Source organism: Callithrix jacchus, chromosome 18, assembly GCF_049354715.1.
Source record: "Callithrix jacchus isolate 240 chromosome 18, calJac240_pri, whole genome shotgun sequence".
Lineage (NCBI taxonomy): Eukaryota > Metazoa > Chordata > Mammalia > Primates > Cebidae > Callithrix > Callithrix jacchus.
In genome coordinates this window covers 51,117,702-51,141,657 of record NC_133519.1, presented here as the reverse complement: position 1 = coordinate 51,141,657, position 23,956 = coordinate 51,117,702, and the positions used below count along the sequence as shown (strand labels likewise).

At 35.4% G+C, this 23,956-nt stretch overlaps 1 long non-coding RNA gene and 2 other non-coding genes across 3 annotated transcripts in view; 1 reads left to right on the top strand and 2 right to left on the bottom strand.

Annotated features, from left to right (window-relative positions):
* The window catches only part of LOC144580106 (uncharacterized), a 63,286-nt gene that overhangs the window by 18,998 nt on the left and 20,332 nt on the right, over positions 1 to 23,956 (top strand). The gene's annotated exons all lie outside the window — the stretch shown is intronic.
* LOC118149348 (small nucleolar RNA SNORA8) lies at positions 13,691 to 13,829 on the bottom strand. Its single transcript, XR_004736732.1, has one exon. It is a non-coding gene; the product is annotated as a small nucleolar RNA SNORA8 (small nucleolar RNA).
* LOC118149385 (U1 spliceosomal RNA) lies at positions 16,164 to 16,323 on the bottom strand. The gene has a single exon (XR_004736761.1). It is a non-coding gene; the product is annotated as a U1 spliceosomal RNA (small nuclear RNA).

Sequence of the window (23,956 nt, the reverse complement as noted above, 5' to 3'; positions counted from 1 at the left end):
TCCAGAAAGAGAGATCAACTGAGCCCCATATTTTTGTGGGTAGTTGTAGAGCATGCATGAAACTTGAGACATGGCAATGACTGAAGTTCTGATTTAAAGGAATGCAAAAAAAGAAGTGGAGAAGGGACACAGAGCAAAAGAACCAAAGATAACTTCAAAGAAAACGATCGATGAAGATAAATCACGGTTGCAGGTGCAGGAAAGCAACAGGAGCTTGCTGGGAAGTGGGTGTTAGCAAGTACTGGGGGCAATCATGGACAAACAGGAGTCTCTACAAACCTTATGGGAAGTGAAGGACTGCCCAAGGAATATCTTAAAGATGTAAGGAGATTTTAGTTTCCGGAAAGCACTTGGTAGTTTAGAGAGGCTAGGGAAAGGTGGAATCAGGTCAGTTTACAGCATGGGTAGAACCACATGGGATAAAAGTCCAGGTGAGGAACAATACCCAGGGAAACGGACATTCTGCGATGACTGAAGTAAACCGGATTGATCACGCAGCACTGTAATCCCAGACCCATCCTTGTTTCATGGATCGTGAGTTCCGGTTCCTACCTGGGACTGCACCTGGCTGTCCGCAGTCATTTGGTTGCGACTGCTGGTAATAAAGATGGATGCGCATTAGGGCCTCTCGAAGAGCATGGTGGGCCATGGTAAAAACTAATGTGGAAGTTGCTGGCCTTTGATGTGACTTTTCAGAGAGCTAATATAAAACAGTGTGTCTTTTTCTCTTTATTCAACAAATTTCTACGTATTTTGTGAATTTTCCACGTGCTGGATCCTGTATTGGGTGCTGCCAATATAACGATGCGAAAAACCAATTACTTTCTTTCATTTTAGAGTTTTTAAATTTATATTTGACATGGCTCAGATAGATTTCAGGACCTAGATATGTTACAATCCTTCAATGATAATTGTCTCTTAAAAACGCTACAATATCGACTTTATTCTCACTTTAAATTAATCTTGGAAAATAAAATCCTAAAATAACATCTGACAATTTTCAATCTAATTTAAAAAGTATTTGGCAGTCATTTAGTTTCCCACAAAAAAAATGTATATATTTAACATAAAATGAATATCTTAAAGTCTGTGAGATATTAAGTTTCATGCTTATGATTTCTCTTAACACTATGTTTCTTAATCCGCTATAAAATCTCTGCAAATCAGAAATTCTGTTGGATAAAAAAGGATAAAATCCTCTTTAAAGCTTTTTGATTTATAAATAAAAAGACACTTATTTGACTTTCCTATAGTGCCCATAAGAAAGCTAATTCAACAGTTCAAATATTCCCTCCAGGTATACAATCCTTAATAAATGGATTCAAGAGACTTCCTATTTGACATAACACCCTGAGACAAGATTGCTTAATTGTCTTCATGATTACAATTTTTAAATAGCATTCCAAAATATTTATATTATACATACCTTGTTTCTTTGTAAAAATAACAAAATGCTTCTGACTATTGACATTTTACATCAGGCTTGCAAGGGTATTGGGAGTTGACTGAGGACTGATATTTATAATCTTTAATTATAGGAATTAGGTCCACAACAATACATAAAACAGGATTATGATTTATTTCTAAATAATTAAAAGTTACTTTGCTCTACAGAGCTTGAACATTTTCTACTGTGTATCTAATACCTCATTGTTACTGAGAAGTAAAACATTTAAAAAATAAAGAGTAAGTTCATTCATAATTTTGAATTAATCACAAATTTTTTATAAACAAAAAAAGCTGTTTTATCACTTAAGATTTTTTCTCCTTTAGATAGCAAAGAACTGGAGTATTCCACATGTCAGACTTACATGGGAATGATTCAGGACACATTTGTAGAAAATTGGATGTGATCCAGACCACAGTGACCTCAATTGAAATTGAAAAATTCACAGGAGACTGATTACAGAAGAGGAAAGTTAAAGATATGGAAATTACGCTTGATAGACACGACACAATTTTAGCTAAGAATAAGGAGAGCACTAAAAGCTATAGAAAGAAAAAGTGATGGCCTGGAAAACAAGTGAGGAGCATGCAGCATCCAGGGCTTTTTTCTGGAAAGACAGATTTTTTTATTGCAAGGAAAACGATATTAGTATTGCCCAAATTTAATTACTCACTGAACAGCCATGCTGCATTCTACTGCAAAATATAGAACTTTTAAAGTATCTGAAAATGACTCTACTAATTAAAATTCAGGTGAATAAGATTGAGGAACTTCTCTTTTGGAAAACTACATTGTTGAATACTAATGAGAGAAGAACACGAAATAATTTACATTCAGAAGTCCCCAAGTTAGCATTATTTGCAAATCTTTGATGTTATATTTTCTCAAATATTTGTGATTTGAAAGGGAGCTCCTTTGAGACTGTTAACTTTTTGAAGCCAATAGGAAAATATTATCTAATTTCTTAACATCCTCTTCCCAAAAATCACTGGTAACTATTTTTGTCTCAAGTAATGACTCTTCCAACTTCTACACTTAACCTTTAAATGCCTAAGTGCTTAAGAGCTTAGAACTTCACCAAGAGCTTTTCTGTATTTTTTCCCTCTCCCAAGATGACCTCATTCTGTCTCATGGATTTTAATGCTCCCTATGCTTGTCTTCTGAAGACATTCAGTTCCTGTCTCTATCTTTAACCTTTCTGCTGAGTGCAAGACTCACACATGCAATAGCATACAACAGCTTACTACTCACACATGGAAGTCAAATAGATGTCTCTAGTTGACACTGCCAAACAGAATTATATAGTTTTCTACTTACAAACTTGCTAGCTCCTAAAATGTATTCCTTTCAGCAAATGGCACTATCATTTAACACCTAGGATGAAAGCTAGAAGTCACCCTAGATCTTTCTCTTTCTCTTACACCCTATAACCTGTTCATTAATATGTCATGGCAACTGAATCTCGAAAAACTGTGTATAAAATTAAAATTCTCACCATCTTTTCCTAGTCCAATCCTCCTTTTAGCCCAGTGTGGCTCACTGATATTTAAATAGACATATAATGACTTTGTTAGGCACAAGGAAGGCATCTTCCTCAAGACCTAAAAGCTGAGCTTTTATTCCATTCACCACATACTCCGCATAAACATAGAAGCCAGCAGGGGAACTACAAGAACTCACAATTTTAGTATCTAGCATAATGTCTTCTAATAAAGTTGTGACCATGACGCTATAGACACGCTCAAGATTTTTAAAGACAGGGTAAGAGTTTCCAATTTAAGACATGCTAAAAAACATTTGGTGAAGAGAAAATAGCATTAAAAAAGCTAAGAGATAGGAAATAGCACTTTTGCTGGCATTAAATTGGGCTTGAAACAGAGCACAAGATGCATTTAGTCATGTAAAATATATTTATGGGGTACCTTCTGTATTAAGGAGCCCTGTTCTAGGCACTAGGGAGATAAAATAAAATAATAAAATAAAATAAATCTACTCTCATAGAGCTTAGATTCTAGAGGAAGAAGAAATAATCAATTAGAGAGATACATTCAAACACGGATAAATGCTAGGAGGAAAACAGCATGACGTCAACAAAACGAGAGTGGCTTGAAGCTAGGAGGGCTCTCAGTGAAACTGACGATAAACTGGGAACCGGAAGAGATAGGAGGCTGCCACCTGCAAACTGAGATAATCTGAGACAAGAGCACTGTTGGGAAGAGAATGGGGTGTTTTAAAGGAATAAAAATGACTTGTTTCAGGTTATGATATTAAGAAAAATATTTTGACATAATGTTAATGTAAACTTATTCATATATTCGATGAACAGTATGATCTCGGCTACATCAATTATTTTAATTAAAATTTTCATATGCAAATTAGAAACATAAACTGAAAGTTTATTAAGGCGTGATCTTTAAAATACAAATACATAATGAAAGCACCTACTCTACATGAGCTTTTACAATAACCTTTCCATCTATATCCATGTCTAAATCACATCTACAGTAGTGAGGTATTTCAGGGGAACAATTGTGCTGGAAGTCAGAATGCGGGTAGCAGAGAGTTAAATAAGATGTAAGAAGATGCAAACATGAAGGACTCTAATGAAACTTAGTTAGAATTTAACAAACTACAATGAATAGCTAGCTATCCCATGATTTTGGCAACACTGTAATTGTGAGAACTTTTAAGGGGTGTGGTGCATTTTATGATTCATAGTTTTGCCCCTAGGGAACTCATTAATTCTTTTGCAAATTAATTTTGTTAATAATGGAGATAAGGGGATATTGTTTAAAATAGACTTCCTTTTATGTATCATAAAACCTATTTCTAAAACTGACAGATTCTTTATCAAAATTTAATACTAAGAGCAGTAGGACTTCATTTGATATGTTCATACTCAAAATACAGGAGTAACAGTTAAAATTTTTAACAAGTAAAACTGAATGATACACAATATGGTTAAGACAATAAGTCAATCAAACTGATTTTTTGTGACTATCTGAAAATATAACTAAGATAAACCCATTATTCTTCTGGTTCCAGTAATATTTCTGATTTTAAAATGAGTACCAATAGGCTTTACAAATTTTGAAAGCCTACATTATAAGCAGAATAAAAAGCAAAAGGTAAATTTATTAACATGTACCTCCATTAGAAGCTACACAAAGAGGTAACAAAATCCCATGTAAATCCTTAACAAAATTGGTTTTCAGTTAATGGTCGTGTTAATAGGTCCCATCTAAGTAAAAATCAGTGTGCTGAATTGGTCTGTGCCAGTCAAGTATTTCCTTCGGCTGCAACACTTCTGCTGAAACTTAGCTGATGAAAACTTTATAAGGGGAAAAATACAAGCAGCTGAGAAAAAAAACAAACTCAGCCTATAAAATATAGTAAGCAGTAAATATTAGTGAATATAAATTTAGTAAGTATTAGTATACATTGGCATATAGAGAGATTCAGAAATAGATATGTGATTTATCAAGAAATATTGACTGAGTCTGAATAAGTGATTGAATAATAATTTCTTTTTTTAAAAAGCAATAAAGTCATGATTAGCCAAGAGAAGACTCATACCTGGCTGCCACATCACTTTTTAAATTTTTCTTCGGTGTTTTCTTTCTGTTTTATGATTAATATCTCCAAAAGGCAGACACAACCGAAATTTAAATCTTTCCTTGTTACTGCTTATTAGCACTTTTTGTGCTGGATGTGTAGGAGGTGATTCATAAGCTTATGATTAAAGGGGGTTTCCACAATGTCTCCCCTCTGAGTCATTATTAGTTATGCTTCCCTTTCATTAATCTGAAAGTGAATAATTATTAGAAGCTCTTAATATGTGCATCTGTTTAGTAAATACACTTCTGAAAATCCTTAACAATAGATAATTCATATTTACCCTTGTCTCTAAGGAAGCATTATCCCTGATTTCATTTTTCTCCCTAGTAATTCCATCCAACTCTAACCATGTCTTAACACTATCTAAGCAGCAGAATATAAACTATCCTATCTATAGAGCAGTCACTCTATAGATAAGCCAGTCTAAGTCATTAGGATTGAATTAAAAGGGCTGCCGTGACCTTGATAAAATTTAACCTTGTATTCATGTAACACTGGAAATCCAAGATGAAGCAACCTGAATGCCTGTCCTAATCCCATATCTGAGGCACTGATGTTGTCTAGTCACAACCTATATTTTCCAGATATATTTTTTCCAAAACAAATCACATATATTAATCAAGGGCAAGTTGTCCCAATTCTTAATATATGCTACAAATATCATCCTGCTTGCTTTCTTGATGGCATTAATCAACTAAAATTATTTTTTGTTTTGTTTTGTTTTAGGGGACAGTCTCACTCTGTCACCCAGGCTGGAGTGCAGTGGCATGAGCTTAGCTCACTGCAACCTCCACCTCCCGGGTTCAAGCAATCCTTGAGCCTCAGCCTCCCCAGTAGTTGGGATCACAGAAACATGTCAACTGGCTCAGCTAATTTTTTTTTTTAATTTTCAGTAGAGAGGGGTTTCGTCAAGTTGCCCAGGCTGGTCTGGAGCTCCTGGCCTCAGGTGATCTGCTCATCTTGGGACTCCCAAAGTGCTGGGATTGCAGGCATGAGTCACCACACCTGGCCAGTCAACCAAAATTCAGTCAAGGTCTTGAAGCTGTACTATTTTCCATATTGAGGACTCTTTCTTATTGCCTATGATGCGGTCATGCCCTCCCTAATTTAAGACGATTCCCCTTTATTCACATCCTCTTTTCCTTATTTTCACCACAGATTCCTAAAGTCACTCTGCTTGATGAATACATTTCTTTGTTATCAACCAAGTTTGTTTAAAATTGCAACTTTATGTATGGGATTAATTTCTATAAAAATTCCATGATAAAAATGGGACATATTTAATGCTTGAGACTTTCTACCCTTGAGATAGTTGTGAACTTTTTACAGCCACATCAACAAGTAACTACATAACAAGGTCAAACTAGAATCTAGCTCTGGAATTCTGTGTCTAGCTTTCCACAGTTTATTTGATGTTCTCAGATTGCTGGTTACTCTAAGTCAGTATTTCCTCTCAAACATAAATCCTAAAATATTTTAAATATAAGAAATCAAAGAAAAAAATTAAAGACATCTTGTTTCAGTCTATTCATTCACTGGCAAACTTTTACACTGAGGAATTCTTACCAGCTGCCCCCATTTCTCACAGGCCCTGTTTCCTAATGCACTGTAATTCAACTCTCAATAATCTATTCTAATGGCTGCTATGAAGGCTCCATTGATCTCCCACTTTCTGAAACTAAAAGCTTTTCTTCACTCATTCATCCTGGCCTCTGGGCAACATTTAGCACATTTAGCTTTTTTGAAAATTCCTCGTCCTTTGCCTTTCATGGGACGAGGCCACTACAATATATCAACTTTCCTCCCGTATCATCAGTCAGCTCCCACCTTTCTTCACTTGTACCTTTCCCTGCTTAAATATGAATGTGCTACAAGTCTGTTTCCATTCATGTCTTAGTCTTCATCTCTCCTTTGGGGATCACTACAGATTTTGCAGCTTCACCTTTATCTTGTTCATATGACATATCACTGCAAACAAACATACACGTGTCCACATTTATACACACATGACATATCACTGCAAACATACACGTGTCCATTTATACATGACATATCACTGCAAACATACACGTGTCCACATTTATACATACATGACACATCACTGCAAACATACACGTGTCCACATTTATATACACATGACATATCACTGCAAACATACACGTGTCCACATTTATATACACATGACATATCACTGCAAACATACATACAAGTGTCCACATTTATACATACATGACATATCACTGCAAACATACACGTGTCCACATTTATACATACATGACATATTACTGCAAACAAACATACATGTGTCCACATTTATATATACATGTAGCATATTTTTGTGGACATGCCACTTATATTTGTTGTGGATATGAAGATGTGTATGTGCTTATATAGATAAGGAGAATCATAGAGATTGATATAACACTGATGTGTCTTTTGAGCTCAATTTTCCAGCAACCTACTGTATATACTTACTCAATGGTCTATCATTCCAAACACTTGTATTTAATATGAAGTCCATCTCTGCCACCTTTGAGTTACATTTAACTCATCCTTTGGTATAATGCAGCCTATTATTTTATAACAGTATTCTTTTCTTCACCACATTCTAAGTTTTTATAAAGCTGTGCTACTTATATTTACATCTTCTAACACTGAATAGAATCATGTTAGTGAGCATTTTAACTTCTTCCCATGCCTAGTTAAAATATGTTATTTAGGGTACTCTGAAAATAATTTAATTATAGAACAATAAAATAAATATTAAGTAGGTGTATTAGTCCATTTTCACACTGCTGATAAAGACATACCTGAGACTGGGAAGAAACAGAGGTTTAATTGGGTTTACAGGCCAGGCACAGCAGCTCACACCTGCAATCCCGGCACTTTGGGAGGCTGAGGTAGGCAGATCACTTGAGGTCAGGAGGTCAAGACAAGTCTGGCCAACATGGTGAAATCACATCTCTACTAAAGGTATAAAAATCAGCCAGGTGTGGTGGCACATGCCTTTAATCCCAGCTACTTAGGAGGCTGAGGCACAAGAATCACTTGAACCCAGACTACACTCCAGTCTGGGTAACAGAGTGAGACTCTGTCTCAAAAATAAATAAATAAATAAATAAATAAATAAATAAATAATTGGACTTAAAAGTTCCACATAGCTGGGGAGTCTCAGAATCATGGTGGGAGGAGAAAAGCACTTCTTATATGGCAGTGGCAAGAGAAAATGAGGACGATGCAAAGGGGAAATCCCCTGATCATCAAATCCCCAAATCATCAAATCTCATGAGACTTATTCATTACCATGAGAACAATCTGGGGGAAACTGATTCAAACTATATCCCACCAGTTCCCTCCCACAGCATGTGGGAATTATGGGAGAACAACTGAAGATGAGGTTTGAGTGGGGACACAGCCAAACCATATCAATCCACCCCTGGCCACTCCAAATCTCATGCCCTCACATTTCAAAACCAGTCATTCCTTCCCAACAGTCCCCCAAAGTCTAACACATTTCAGCATTAACCCAAAAGTCCACAGTCCAAAGTCTCAAGTCCCTTCCCCCATGAGCCTGTAAAATCAAATACAATCTAGTTACTTCCTAGATAAAATGGGGGTACAGGTACTGGGTAAATGCGTTCATTTCAAACGAGAGAAATTGGCCAAAACAAAGGGGTTAAAGGAGCCCGTGAAAGTCCAAAATCCAGTGGAGCAGTCAAATTTTAAAGCTCTAAAATGATCTCTTTTGACTCTGGGTCTCATATCCAGGTCACACTGATGCAGAAGGTTGGCTCCCATGGTCTTGGGCAGCTCCACCCTTGTGGCTTTGAAGGGTACAGATTTTCTCCCAGCTGCTTTCAAAGGCTGGCACTGAGTGTCTGTGGCTTTTCTAGGCCAATGGGGCAAGCTATCGGTGGATCTACCATGCTGGTGTCTGGAGGGTGGTGGCCCTCTTCTCACAACTCCACTAGGCAGAGCCCCAGTAGGGACTCTGTGTGGGGCTCCAATCCTACATTTCCTGTCCACACTGCCCTAGCAGAGGTTCTCCATGAGGGCCCCGCCCTGCAGCAAACTTCTGCCTGAGCATCCAAGCATTTCCATACATCTTCTGAAATCTAGGCAGAGGTTACAAATCCCAATTCTGGACTTCTGTGGCTTGGCAGACTCAACACCATGTGGACGCTGCCAAGGCTTGAGGCTTGCACCCTCTAAAGCCATGACCCAGGCTCTATGTTGGCCCCTTTCAGCCACAACTGGAACAGCTCGGACACATGGCACCAAGTCCCTAGGCCCAGCCCACAAAACAGTTTTCTCCTGGGCCTCCAGGCTTGGGAGGGGCTGCCTTGAAGACCTTGAACATGCCCTGGAAACATTTTCCCCCTTGTCTTGGGTATTAACACTTGGCTCCTTAATATTTATGCAAATTTCTGTAGCTGGCTTGAATTTCTCCTCAGAAAATGAGTTTTTCTTTTCTATCACATTGTCAGACTGCAAATTTTCTGAACTGTTATGCTCTGCTTCACCTATAAATCTGAATGCCTTCAACAGCACCCAAGTTACATCTTGAATGCTTTGCTGCTTAAAAATTTCTTCCATTAGATACTCTAAATTATCTCTCTCAGGTTCAAAGTTCCACATATCTCTAGGCCAGGGGCAATATGCCATCAGTCTCTGCGAAAACATATCAAGAGTCACCTTAGCCCCAGTTCGCGAGAAGTTCCTCATCTCTATCTGAGACTACCTCAGCCTGGACCTTACTGTCCATATTGCTGTCAGGCTTATGGTCAAATCCATTCAACGAGTCTCTGGAAGTTCTGACCTTTCCCAGATTTTCCTGTCTTCTTCTGAGCCCTCCAAACTGCTCCAACCTCTGCCTGTTATCCAAAGTTGCTTTCACATTTTTGGGTATCTTTTCAGCAATGCCGCACTTTACTCGTACGAATTTACTGTATTAGTCCATTTTCATCCTCCTGATAAAGACATTCCCAAGGCTGAGAAGAAAAAGAGGTTTAACTGGACTGACAATTTCACGGGGCTGGGGAGGCCTCAGAATCACGCTGGGAGGTGAAAGGCACTGCTTACGTGGTGGTAGCAAGAGAAAATGAGGAAGATACAAAACAGAAATCCCTGATAAAACCATCAGATCTCATGAGACTTATTCACTACCATGAGAACAGTATGGGGGAAACCACCCACATGATTCAAATGATCTCCCAACAGGTCCCTCCCACAACACATGGGAATTATGGGAGTACAATCCAAGATGAGATTGAGCTGGGGACAGAGCTAAGCGATATCAGTAGTCGAATGAATTTTGATGGTGTCACTTTTCTTTGCCACTCAAACTCCAGACTTCTCTAAATTCTTCACCTCTTTCATAAGAGCTTTTTCCCCACTAGGTTCTGTCATATGCTGTCTCAGGCAGTAACAGTATTCTGTAACGTGCTCTGCATTACCAAGCTGTGGTCATAAGATCCAACTCTTTATAAAATTTTCTGCAATATCTAAAATATACTTGCGGCTATGTCTGGGTCAATGAATATTTTGAATTTATCTTTTCAAACATTATAGACTAAATGGAAAAAAGGAAACGATAAATAAAGTATTTTAGATGCACAGCAAACTCTTCTTTAAGGTTCTGACTTATATTTTTTTTCTTCCTGTGTTAGTCTGTTTTCATACTGCTATAAAGAGTCCACCTGAGACTGGTTAATTTATAAACAAGAGAGGATTAATGGAGTCGCAGTACGGGATGGCTGAGGAGGTCTCAGGAAACTTACAATAATGGCAGAAGGTAAAGAGGAATTAGGTACCTTGGTTCACAAGGTGGCAGGAGGTAGAAAAAGTGTGAAAGGGAACTGCCAAACACTTATAAAACCATCAGTTCTAGTGATAACTCACTCACTATCACATGACATAGAGGGGAACCATCCATGTGAACTAGTTACCTTTCACCAGGTTCCTCCCTCGACACCTGAGAATTACAATTCAACATGGTATTTGAGTGGGGACACAGAGCCAAACATATTATTTCTTCATCTCTTTTATTTACAAATAGTCACTGCCTCCTACCTGAAAGAAAATTTATGTTAATTTCTAGGTTATAATAACATTATCTGTGACTAATATATTTACCTTTTTCATTTAAGAATGGCCCAACTACAGACATATTACAAACGGCTTCTTCCACTTATATTCAAAATTATGTGAAAGTGACAACAAAAACACATTACTCATCTGAAAGCTACTATTGCTTATCTTAGAGAAGATTAAATTCTTCAGTCAGTTGACTTAAACTACTCATACTTTATAGATTTAACAGTACAAAAGCAAAATTATGATAATATAACTAGAGAAATATGATAAATTACTCTAACATTTTATTTAGACACCACATGATTAAGATTGTTGCAATAATTGCTGTAACGACCACATTTTTAAAAGTAGCAAAATTAAGATAGCTGCTTTAAAGATGCTCTGAGGTCGTAACTCGATAATAAAAGTAAAATCAGTACTGGATGAAAAATTCAATCAGAATGAAGTGATGCGCTTGAGCAGCTTCAGGGAACTTAACCTCTAGTCTGTTCTCTTACTTCTCTTTGTGTTTCCCCTATGTTGTTATTATCACTAGAGAAGACACCCAACATTCATTGTTATTATTATTAGAGGTCCTTCCCCTCTCTGAATCTCTGTTTATCACATTTTATTTTTCTTTCTTTCCTCACATATATGTGGGATTAAAGACTGCCTGACTATTTAATAATGATGTCGGTGTCAGAAGCAACACGAAGATTCCGAAAGAGAATTTAAAATATATAATTCCTTTCCTTATAAATGTTGAACATTTAAAACATTAATAAGTTAAGCCAATGTCATTTATAAACATGAATCATGTTTGCCTGGGCTCAGCACCAAGCGTCAACTCCATGGACAAGAAACCACTTTAGCAATTTTAAAGTAGAATGTCAGGAATTATACATCAGTAATTATCTGTATATTCACAAACATGTTAATTAGACTTGGCAAATTATATGTCAACTTTTATCTAGTTCAGCTACCTGCTTCAAGGTAGCTGAAGCTTGTTTATCCCAAGGGACATTAATTTAAATGTTTTGTGGAAGACACGGTCCTTGTCAAATTGAAACTCTTTTAATTTAAATGAATGAATAGCTTAGTTTATGTGTAAAATAAAGTTTACATCTTCTAGTAACTCGACATATGATTTTGGATTACATGCAGTATTATTACAATATGGGTGAGCATTAAATGTAAAAAAGTAATTATGATTGAATGCAGATTGCATGAAGGGTAAAGGCAAATAATGTTTAGTATACAAACAGATACTAAAAGGAGATGTTTACTTAATCTTATCTAGGCAATATTGCTTGAAATTAAAACTTTAATAAATGTAATTACTTGTGCACAAGTAAAAGAATATTAAGTCTAGATATAATTTTTCTTTAAAGGTCTTAAACCATCTCTCTTTTATTCTACTATATAGCTAAGAAAAATACCAATTCATACATTATTGTCATTAAAATAATTATGTTTTTATGTAGTTAAAAACTTAAGCAATATCTGTAAAATATTACAGAATAACTAAAGGAGCAAGTTATAAATGTTCAAATGTGCTAAGTATCAGATATACTGAAGGAATTTAACAAGTCTTTGCTTACTTACTATTCCATTATAAATGGTAAAAGAAGTTGCTTATAAAACAGTGAGATTCCATTACCATCTACTATGGAGCCATACATTTCCATATTTAAAATAGTCTATTTATAAAATCACATCAGTAGTTATTCAGCATCAAAAGTAGAAGATATTTCAAGTAAACTGAAGTTGTCATTCTCGACCCATTTTAGAAATAATGCATAGGTCTCAAAACATAAGAACTGCCTTATAATAAAAAGACATAAACCTGATGTATGAAAATGAATATTGTGAATGATATAAGGGAGTAGTTTAACAAAACAGAAAATAAATATTCACTATACAAGAAGATTTCATTGTAGAATATATCACATTTCTTTCAGAATTGAAACTTACTTAAAAATGGCGACTGTTCCACTGGATATATAAATATGGCTTTAGTATTTGGGCCTGTCCCATGGTATATTCCTCGTTATATGTTAATGTTTAACCAGCATTATTGCCTTACGGCTTTCTAAAATTCACCTACAATCTCTTCTTATATAGTTTTTTTTTTTTAATTTCATGTTCTACTCCACTGATATTCATTCAGTCTTTAGAAATGTTTACTAATGTGAGTTCCTGGGTTTTATCTGCACAAAGTCAGAATACCTGGAAGACAGTGACATGGCAAAGCTGCCCAGTTCCCTCTCCCTTTCAGGGGTCTCAATATCCTGAAACTCAGCGCGCCATACAACAAACTAAATACCACCTAAGAATGCAGTTGAAAAGTCAGTCGATCCGGGGTTTCATCAGTATGATGCCTTGCTGTCACTGATAACCAGGTCAGTCACAAATACATTCGTTTGTAATGCTGAAAACAGCTTTACAAATATCATCTTACTCAAAATAAATATTTTACTGATTCTCATTCATCCTAAATTAACTACATTTGCTTTCAAAAACATGCTCGGATAGCATCTTTTTTAAAAATACTGTATCGATAGAAATACCAGGTTAAACAAGCACAAAGCCAAGAAAACCAACGATGCCAGATAGTGAATTTCCATAGCACTGACCTCTGAAGACCCTGGCAGGAAAACACTGTTGAGTGGGGGTACCATGCAGTGCCAGCATCTTTTTAAAGTAATAAGATATGAGGCAGTGCTTTGTGACCTTAGATCTGTATTCTCTACTGATAACAGTAACGGACACTTGCTTACCACTTATTAGTTTGGCATTCTTCTAAAAGCCCTACAAATATTAACTCCTTTAACACATATAAACCTTATAGTTACTATTTCACAAAGGAGGAAATAGGAACGTAAGAATAAGTATCTTGCTCAACTTCACATAACTGCTATGATAGCATAGATTCAAACTGAAGTAGTCAGTCTGACTCCAGAACACATGCTTCTAGGTTCTATGAGTCACAGGTGATACTGTGTTCTTAGTGTCTGATAAGCATTTAATTTCGATTAAGTGGGTTAGTGTTTATAAGTATATCGGACACCTAGCAGGAGTCAAGTCTGTTTTCCTCATTTCTGTCCCATGACTTCACATTCACCTTCATGATTGGATACAAGTTTCCACGTTGCCTGCAGTACACCCTTCCATCATGAGCCACGTACAACAGCCTTTTCATCAGTGGCTTCATCCAGGACTCAGCTTCAAATCAGTACAACAGTAAGAAGCATTGAATTCTTGCTGATAACTTGACTTCAAGTCAATTTTTTTATATGAAGAATTATTATTATAAGCAAAGATTTATAAGTCACCTTCATCACTTATTAATCAAACCTAGATATGATTTCTTCCTGTATTTCATGGAAAGCAGACTTAAATTTAATTTTTATTAAAGAAAAACCAGATCTCTTTCCATGTTTTTAAAACTAAAAATACTAAGGGCATACCTGATAAGCAGAAAATCTGATCACAACCCTGGCATTAGAATTAGATGTCTCATTTTCAAAAGAACAAGATTTCTGGCTCTCCATGCTGCTTGAAAATGTACAAGGGAGAGATGGAGAATGAAAGATAAGATAAGAAATAGAAGGTACTGATGAATTAGACATCAAGCTTGGTCATCCTTCATGACGTAGAGTGCACCAGAAATAGGTACTTTGCAGGATAATATCTGGTATTTCATGGGGCATTTCCCCCTGTGATTGATAATCAAATCTCCAATAATGTTGACAATTTTTCACATTTAATAACTGCTGATAGTTTATTTCTATGAAGACAATCTTCTTTATTAAATAAAAGAAAACTTGAGATGGCTATAAAGATTGACAATGTGTCTTCTTAAATATTTAAACACCAATGATTTATCAACCTACTTATTCTCATTGTTTGCCACTGGTTTAACAAGGGGAATAAATTACCATTTCCATATTTCTTCTCACTTGACTCTGACCTTCCATGCTTGGAGGTCCCCTCCAATAGCAAACTCTTTCTGGATGTCCCTAGATAACCACAAGTTTTTATTTTTAAATCTTACTTTCAGCAATTCCACAGCACTAAAGTTAATGGCTTGCTAAACCCTTGGATAGCATTAAAAGCAAGAGTCTGCACATTGGTCTCTTAACTTTGTGTCTGTTTTACTTTCCATTCTTCCTTAAACAGTTGTTCTTCTATAAAAGCTCAGCGGGGAGCTGTTCCCCACAGGCTCAATCAAGTGTTCACATCCGCTGGTCTCTCCAGCAGCGGATTTAATACATTTATTTGGACAAAATTAGGCCCTGAAACGTGGTGAGCTCTCAATTTACTGAATGGCAAAGCAAAAATCAGGCCAACCGAAAGGACTAAACAGATCCTCATATTTCCAGTCTTCCAAATGTAACTTACATAAGATCGATCTCGATCAATTTTTAGAAAAGGAAAACTTGGCAACTCCATAAAAAAGAGGCAACTCCAAGAAATCTCCTTCATGTAAAAATAAATAAAGATAATAATGTCTCTGTATTCTTTGAAACTTAAATTATTAGAAAACAACAAATATAAGTTTTCCTAAATTTCTGATGATATTGTGTAACTAAATGTAATCCAAATTTAAGAAAAATAAGTATTTTCTACATGAAGTACATATCAAACATACTAATATAAGCCAAAATCCTTTTCATAAAATATCAGTATCACCAATATCCATCCAATAATGGATTTAGTGTTACATGGAAATTTTCCAAACTTCCAACTACTTATTTGAAGGTGTGTGTGTAAAGCATAGCATGTCCAAATACACACACATTTGTCCTCATACAGTAAGAAAAGAAATTATAGTACACACAGATTAAAATCTCATGTAAAAAAATGAGTACACTATCACAGAATTTCCATTTCAATTAAAATTACCAGACTAGAGAAGGTGGTACACTAGAGTCTATATCATTATTGTAAGAATTAGGTTAGTCTCAATGAAGCTGATGACATGTTTTTCATTGGACCAAACTTTTAGATGAATTTTTTTTTTAGCACGAACGCAGTCCTCCACTACCACAAATTATGCAGTCGATTTTCCCACATTTGGGGAAACCGCATGGTTCAGCACATCCGGACTGCAATGGATAAGCCTCGCCCTGGGAAAACCACCTTCGTGATCATGGGAGGTTAAGAATTGAGATGAGTTTTTAAAAGAAATATCATGTTCTTGTCCCAGATTATCATACCTTCCTTTGAATGTTGGATATATAATTAATGAAACCATTCAAGCTAAGAATAAATTGTCAGAAACTCATCTGTCTTCAGTGTTTATGTATGTGTCATTTTATTAAATATTTGAGATTATTAATACACAGAAGGCTTTATTTCCACTAGGGGTTTACAGTCTTCTCTAAATGTAAGGCAGACAGGAGTTCTTTCTCAACATTCAAGGGAAGAAAACAATTTTTCTTAAAACTTATTTTAAATTCAGGGGCACACGTACAGGTCTACTGACTGGCTGTACTGTGTGATGCTGACGTTTGGGCATTAATCATTCTCTCACCTTGGTCATGAGTATAGGACTCAGTAACTGACTTTTCAGCTCTTGCCTCTAACCCCCTCTAATAACCCCCAGTTTCTGATGTTGCCACATTCGTGTCCTTGAGTACCCAATGTTTAGCTCCCACTTACAAGTTAAAACGTGGCATTTTGTTTTCTGTTTCTGCATTAATTTGCTTAGGATAATGGCTTCCAGCTGAATCCATGTTGCTGCAAAGGACATGATTTTGTCCTTTTTTATGACTGAATACTATTCCATAGTGTGTATGTACGACATATTCTTAATCCAGTCCACTGCTGATGGGTACCTAGGTACCCTGATGTCATGTCTTTGGTATTTTAACTAGTGCTATAATAAATATACAAATGCCTATGTCTTTTGGGTAGAATGATTTCTTTCTTTGGGGTATGTATCCAGTAATGGAATGGCTGAGTCAAATGGTAGTTCAACTCTTAGTTCTTTGAGAAATCTCCAAACTGCTTTCCACAGTGGCTGGACTAATTTGCATTTCCATCAACAGTATATAAGCATTCTCTTTTCTCCACAGCCTCTCCAGCATCTGTTGCTGTTTGTTTTTTTTTTTAACATTTTAATAATGGCTATTCTGACAGGTGTAAGACAGCACTTCATTGTTGTATCGATTTGCATTTTTCTGGTGATTAGTGACATCTCATCAGTCTTGAAATAAAACCACTTAACACAGGAGAAAGCCAAATCAAATCTGTTCTATTTGCTCTATAAATGGGGAAATCACTCTAAAAATGGCAGGAGAGAAGTGGATATGGATCACGAAATAGAGGGAGCATGTAATAAATTTCAAATGCCATTCATCCAAGGATTTGATTCTAGGGTCCTTGCTTTATTAAATCTGTCTCCTATTCCACATTCCTAAGTAGAAAGCATGCATGAGCTAATACCAAACCCCAAGACTGCATCACAACTCTAAATGAAAATGTCAATTTAGAGTTTAAAACTTTGATGCAATTTTATTTAATACTGATTTTGATTTTTTTACTGCAAATTTATTTCAACAACACGTTATCATAGCAACATGTTTCACTGTCTAAAAATTAAAATCTGCTCTTTAATGATGGTATATACAATTCATTTAAATCACGAAAAGTAGGATGCATACGGAAGCTCACTTCCAGTGGTTACATGGAATAAGATGCTTTTAAGTGGGTTATCATCATACTGTGCATTAGAGAGGAATATATGGATGACACAGTTGAAAGTAGTTATATCTCCAACTGTCAATCAATCTGACCTAGCAAGGTGCTTCTATTTGTCATAACTAGAAATCTCTAATGGTAAAGGTGAAGTGCAGACTAAAATGGCATTTAAATTCTCTGTTCATATTCACTCTAAGGCAGACATTTCCAAAGAGCCAGTTGGTATGGTGTAAATAAATTCCATATAAAATGTGTTATATCCATTTAGCTACAGTGCCACACCATATTTTACAAAGTAGGACCCTCTCCCAACACATCATCTATGTGAATAAAGGGTAATGTGTAAATCTTTTCAAAAGTATATTTAAGTACTACAATTAGCTGCAGGAAAGGATTCTGCTTTAAAATAAACCAGAATACAGTGTTTTCTTGATAACTAGGGACAACTGATTCCCTTTTCAGGGTTCATAAAAGTCTGCTGGAAAGAGAGAGAGAAGGAAGGCTAAGCAGAGGATGACTTGGGTTCTTATTTCAGTATGGCTTACATCGCATTTTAAATAAGCTTCATTTAGGGGAGAAAAAGGTTTCTCTTGCTTGAATGAGAGTTTGAAATCTCTGTATCATATCACCGGTGCTATTATTCCCTTTGCAAAGACTTGAGAGTAGAAAGAACAAGTCTACTTTCTTGTAACCAAAACAAGAATTGAACCTGGAAAGAACTGGGGAGAAATAAAGAATTCAAGGGCACACGGCAACTCAGAATTTCCTGATTAAAATGGAAATTTAGTCATAATTTCCTTGTTGTGTAACCTCACTCTTACTTCTGCCATAATTCATCTTTTCTCATTAGAATATCAGTTATAAACATTTAAGACTATGCTCGTCTATTGAGAAGTTGCTTGCTTCTCCTTGTCAATAAGAGGGAAATGGTACTCTGTATCTTAGATGTATCTGTTAAAAGTGGACCAAGAGTAGCCTATTTATTATATCAAAATTATAATTTGTTAATATTTTCTAGCTATTATTGTAATGAGAACCCCCAACATATTTAATTCTCCAGCAGTGAAATGAATTTTTTTTAAGTTGGCAGCCATTTCTACTCCAGAATAAAATATCTGCATATCTACTTACTATCATGAGCTGTGCAGGAAGAAAATGCCACCACAGCAGTTTGTGATCTACTGAGTCACAGTGTTTGTACTGTACCAGCATCAATGTCATTTAAATTACTGCTCTGAAAGTATTTGAAAGTATGCACATACTTAAAAACATTAGTTTATATAGGCCAGGCATGGTGACTAATGCCTGTAATTCCAGCACTTTGGGAGGCTGAGGCAGGCAGATCACGAGGTCAGGAGTTGGAGACCAGCCTTGCCAACATGGTGAAACCCTGTCTCTACTAAAAATACAAAAATTAACAGACATTGTGTAAGGTGCCTGTAATCCCAGCTACTAAGGAGGCTGAAGTAGAAGAATTGCTTGAACCTGGGAGGTGGAGGTTGCAGTGAGCCAAGATTGCACCACTGCACTCCAGCCTGGGTGACAGAGCAAGACTCTGTCTTGAAAAAAAAAAAAAAAGTTTATATATTCTAAAATGTCCTGTTAGCTTGTGGTAAATATGACTCAAACCACCAAGTTATATTTTCATCTGAAGAATTGCTTTAGAAATTGAAAAATAATACCTCATTCCTCCATTATTTGCTTTGTATTTTTGTAGGAAATACTTTGTGAGAACAAAAGGTATTTTTATTCTGAATAATTTTGAACATCGTAATATGGCACCTTAGAACTGAATAAGCAAGTTTAAAGAGGGGAAAGTAGAGACAACCAATTGAGTCAATTCCAGATCACAGAGAATTTTCAGGATTACAGACATCAGGGTTGCCAGGCTGGCAAAACTGCGTCTTGGGTAATGGGATGCAGTCTTCCTAAACCCCTGTGTGGCTTCACTTAACTACGGTAGATTTCCTTCGCTGTCCCAAACTGCTGTGTTGTGATTTTATATATCAGAAAGAGCGGCTGTGTTCACTGATGGCAAAAGTAAAAACCTCAGTAAACAACCCATCAAAGTGTATCAAATATGATGGAATCCTTTCGAAGAAAAGAAAGAATTCAGCATACATCAATATTTGAAATAGTTATAACTCAAAAGAAATTTTACATTTAATAGTTTCAGATGTCAAAATCACAAAATCATATGGAACAATATTTCTTTTTTTCACCATTCACACTATGTCTCCTTTAAAATATGGCATATATTTTCAAGATTAAAGATAAAATAAACTAACCAAGACAATATCCAAATAAGTAAAATTAGAAATAAGTAGAATTATAACAAGTAGAAAAGAGGCAATATATACAATTAAGGACAATCCTGCATAATTCTAGTGTTGATAAATTAATAACCTGAATTTATTTAACTATCTAAATTTAAATTAATCCCATAAAATAGCTTAAAAGTTAAAAATGCAAGAAACTAAATTTAGAAAAGTAATAAAGTTGTAAAAACACATTAAGTCTCCTTATTGTGTACAACCCTTTAACACACACACAGACACACACACACACACACACACACACACACATCCTATCCATCAATGACGGAAAGTGGACAGATTTAATCTATTTAATCAGACTTGAAAAAGTCTGCGAGATTATGAAAAGATATTCCTTAAAACAGTGATTGAAATCACATTTTAGGAAGAAAAACAACGTGTGCTTTGAAACAAGCCATTGTTGCCTTCTATCACCTGTAATAATCAGTCCTTGTGAATGTACAATACTGTCTCTGTAGACACAGTACTCCCGTACTGCATTCTCTGCCTAGGCATGATACGTCATAGAGAATAAATCATCAGTTCATTTCATTTTAAAATACAATTTGATTAGGAATACTTGATAAAATATAGTATGTACTTAGGCAAAATTAAATGGAGATATAAAAATATCTCTCCAAGTTCAAATAGAATTGTGAATTGTTAAGTATTCAAAAGTAAGAATAAAGTTTACAGAAGTCTCAACAGTGTCAAAGAACTAGAAAAGGGACTTCCATGTCATTTTTTAATCTCTATTTTTATATAATACATGATAGTCAATTAAAAATTTAATTCTAAAAGAAAAAGCATCTCTTGGCATGATAGATACAAGTGCGTGTTTTAAATAGGTATGTTTGCCAACTTTTATATTTCCTTGGAAGTTTTACTGCTTTGTCTGTAAAATGATTGGAATAAAATTAAATTTCAGCTACGAGCTCCATGTGCCTCCATTATTAAGTTCAATATGTTAAATGAGTATTAAAAGAATAGATTTAAGACAAACAAAAATGTGGAAATTCAGAGCAGAAGCAAATACAACCTGGGGACAGAAAAGCACACACAATAAATATAGAACATCCTTTCACTGCTCTGCTTCAATGAAGCCTAAAATGCGAAGAAATGAAAACTGAATTATTTAAATATAAAGTTTCATTGATATTCTGAACTGCTAAAGTTTGTTAATTAAATATTAATTTTATTTTAAGAATGTATGCTGATAAAAAAAGTTGTTAAAACTTTTACAGGTATTCTACGCTGCTGATTTCTACAGAATTAATAACAGCCTATGCCAGAAAAGTTTTTAAATTAATGCACGCTTCTCTGTAGTAGCTAGTTTCATTATTAGCTAGTTTGGACAGGTTATCTTCTTCAGCTCTTACAAAAATGGAAGAGTATGGCTTTGGTGTCAAATGCCCTGTCCAGTTATAAAACTTCCGTGATTCTCTGAGCTTTAACAAATTAAATATTTGGCATCTCATACATGCGTCTCTGGATCAATTTTGTAATGCTGTTGAAAACTTTCTAATAAATGAGAAGCTAGCTCTAACAAGAAGAATCAACTGTTATTTTGAATCAAAAATTAAACAAGTATTTTACTTACCTAAAATTAGCAGAATAAGACAAACTGAAAGATAAATGTGATTTTAAACAGCTACTCTTCGTAATTTGCAGCATCCTGTAAAGTTAACTTATGCTAAAAATAGCCACTGTCATTTCACTAATTCAATCTCTTTGAGTTTTCTTTTAGTGCTACTGAATAAATATTGCACTCATCACACTTCTTTCCTGCTATAACCAGTGATGCTCTATCAGCGATGGTTATTTCAAAAGGGAAATGAAAGAAGCATGTATGTTCATTTTAGCCTTATGTGTGAACAACCAACTTCTAGCGGTAAACAGAAAAGACAAATGCAGACATATAATAGAGATTAAATGAATAAATGTACCAAAACACACGCGCACAAGATGTTTTCAGATAATAACAGGAAAATCTATCCAAGAATATAACAAGTAAATTCATAAAAAATACATCCTTGTCAATTTTGCTTATCATATCAAAAAACCAACTTTCATTTTATTGATCTATCTGATGCATATTTTTTAAAGTCTAAATTTTGTTTCTGCTCTGACCTTTGTTGTTTCTTTTTTATACTAATTTTGGGTTTTGCTTTTGTTTTGTTTTTATCTAGTTCTTTGAAGTGTATCATTAGGTTATTTATTTGAAGTCTTTCTACTTCTTTTTTAGTAACAGTCTAAAAACAGTCATTCAGTCACTCAGGCTGAGTTACAGTGGGATGATCACAGCTCACTGCACCCTGAGACTCCTGGGGTCAAGTGGTCCTCCCATCTCAGCCTCCTAAGTTGTTGGGACTATAGACTTACACCACCACACCCAGAGAATTTTTAAAAATGCTTTAGAGACAGATCTCACTATATTTCTCACGTTTTCTCAAATGCCTAGTCTCAAATGATCCTCCCACCTCAACCACCTGAGCAACTGGGATTACAGGTGTTAGCCACCATGCCCAGCTCTTTCTACTTTCCTGAATGCAAGTGCTTATTGCTATATGTTTTTCCTCTTAGAAACGCTTTCATTGTATCTTATAGATTTTGACATGTGTTTTTATTTTTACTTGTCTCACAAAATTTTTAAATTTTCTATTTAATTTCTTCACTGACCCATTTGTTATTCAAGACCATGCTGACTTATATAAATTCATACAGTTTGCAACATTCCCTCTGTTATTGATTTCTGGTTTGTTTTCTTTGTGCTGAGAAAAGATATTTGATGTGAGTTTAAATTTTTTAACTTTGTTAAGACTTGCCTTGTAATCTAACCTATGGTTTATCCTACAGAAAGTTTCATGTGCTGTTAAGAAAAATTTGTATTCTGCACCTTCTGAATAAAATGTTCTGTAAATGTCTGTTAGGTCCATTTACCCAAGGGTGTTGTTTAATGTTTCTCTGTTAATTTTCTGTCAGGATGGTATATCCTGAGGTGCTGAATTCAGGTATATTCAGCAGAAAGTGAGGTGCTGAATTCCTCTTCTATTAGTGAATTTCAGTCAATTTCTCTCTTTAGCTGTTTTAATATATGTTTTACATATCCTAAAACTCTGGTATTGAGTGCATATATATTACAATTGTTGCTTCCTATTGTCATTCTAAAACTTTTATCATTACATAATGGTCTCCATTTTTTTATGTTGACTCAAAGCATGTAAGTATTTCTTTCTATTTCTATTTGCATGCAATATTTTTTTCCAACTGTATTAGTTCATTTTCATGCTGCTGATAAAGGCATATCCTAAACTGGGCGATCTACAAAGAAAGGTTTAATGGACTTAGAGTTCCACGTGGCTGGGGAGGCCTCACAATCATGGCAAAGGGTGAAAGGCACATCTCACAAAGGTGGCAGACAAGAGAAAAGAGTTTGTTCAGGGAAACTCCCCTTTTTAAAACTATCAGCTCGAGACTTCACAATCATGAGAATAGCACAGGAAAGACCCGCCCCCATGATTTAATCACCTCCCACTGGGTCCCTCCCACAACATAAGAGAATTCAAGATGATATTTGGGTAGGGAAATACACAAACGATCACTCTCCCTTCACTGTTAGTTTATGGGTTAATTTATAGGTGAAGTGACTTCCTTGTAGAACACACATATTTTAGTTTGGTCTTTTTTCATTCATTTAGCTAATTAAATGTCTTTTAATTGGAAAATGAAATCCATTTACATTAAAATTTGTAAAGGAGGGGTTTACTATTGCCATTCTGTTTTTGTTTTTTAA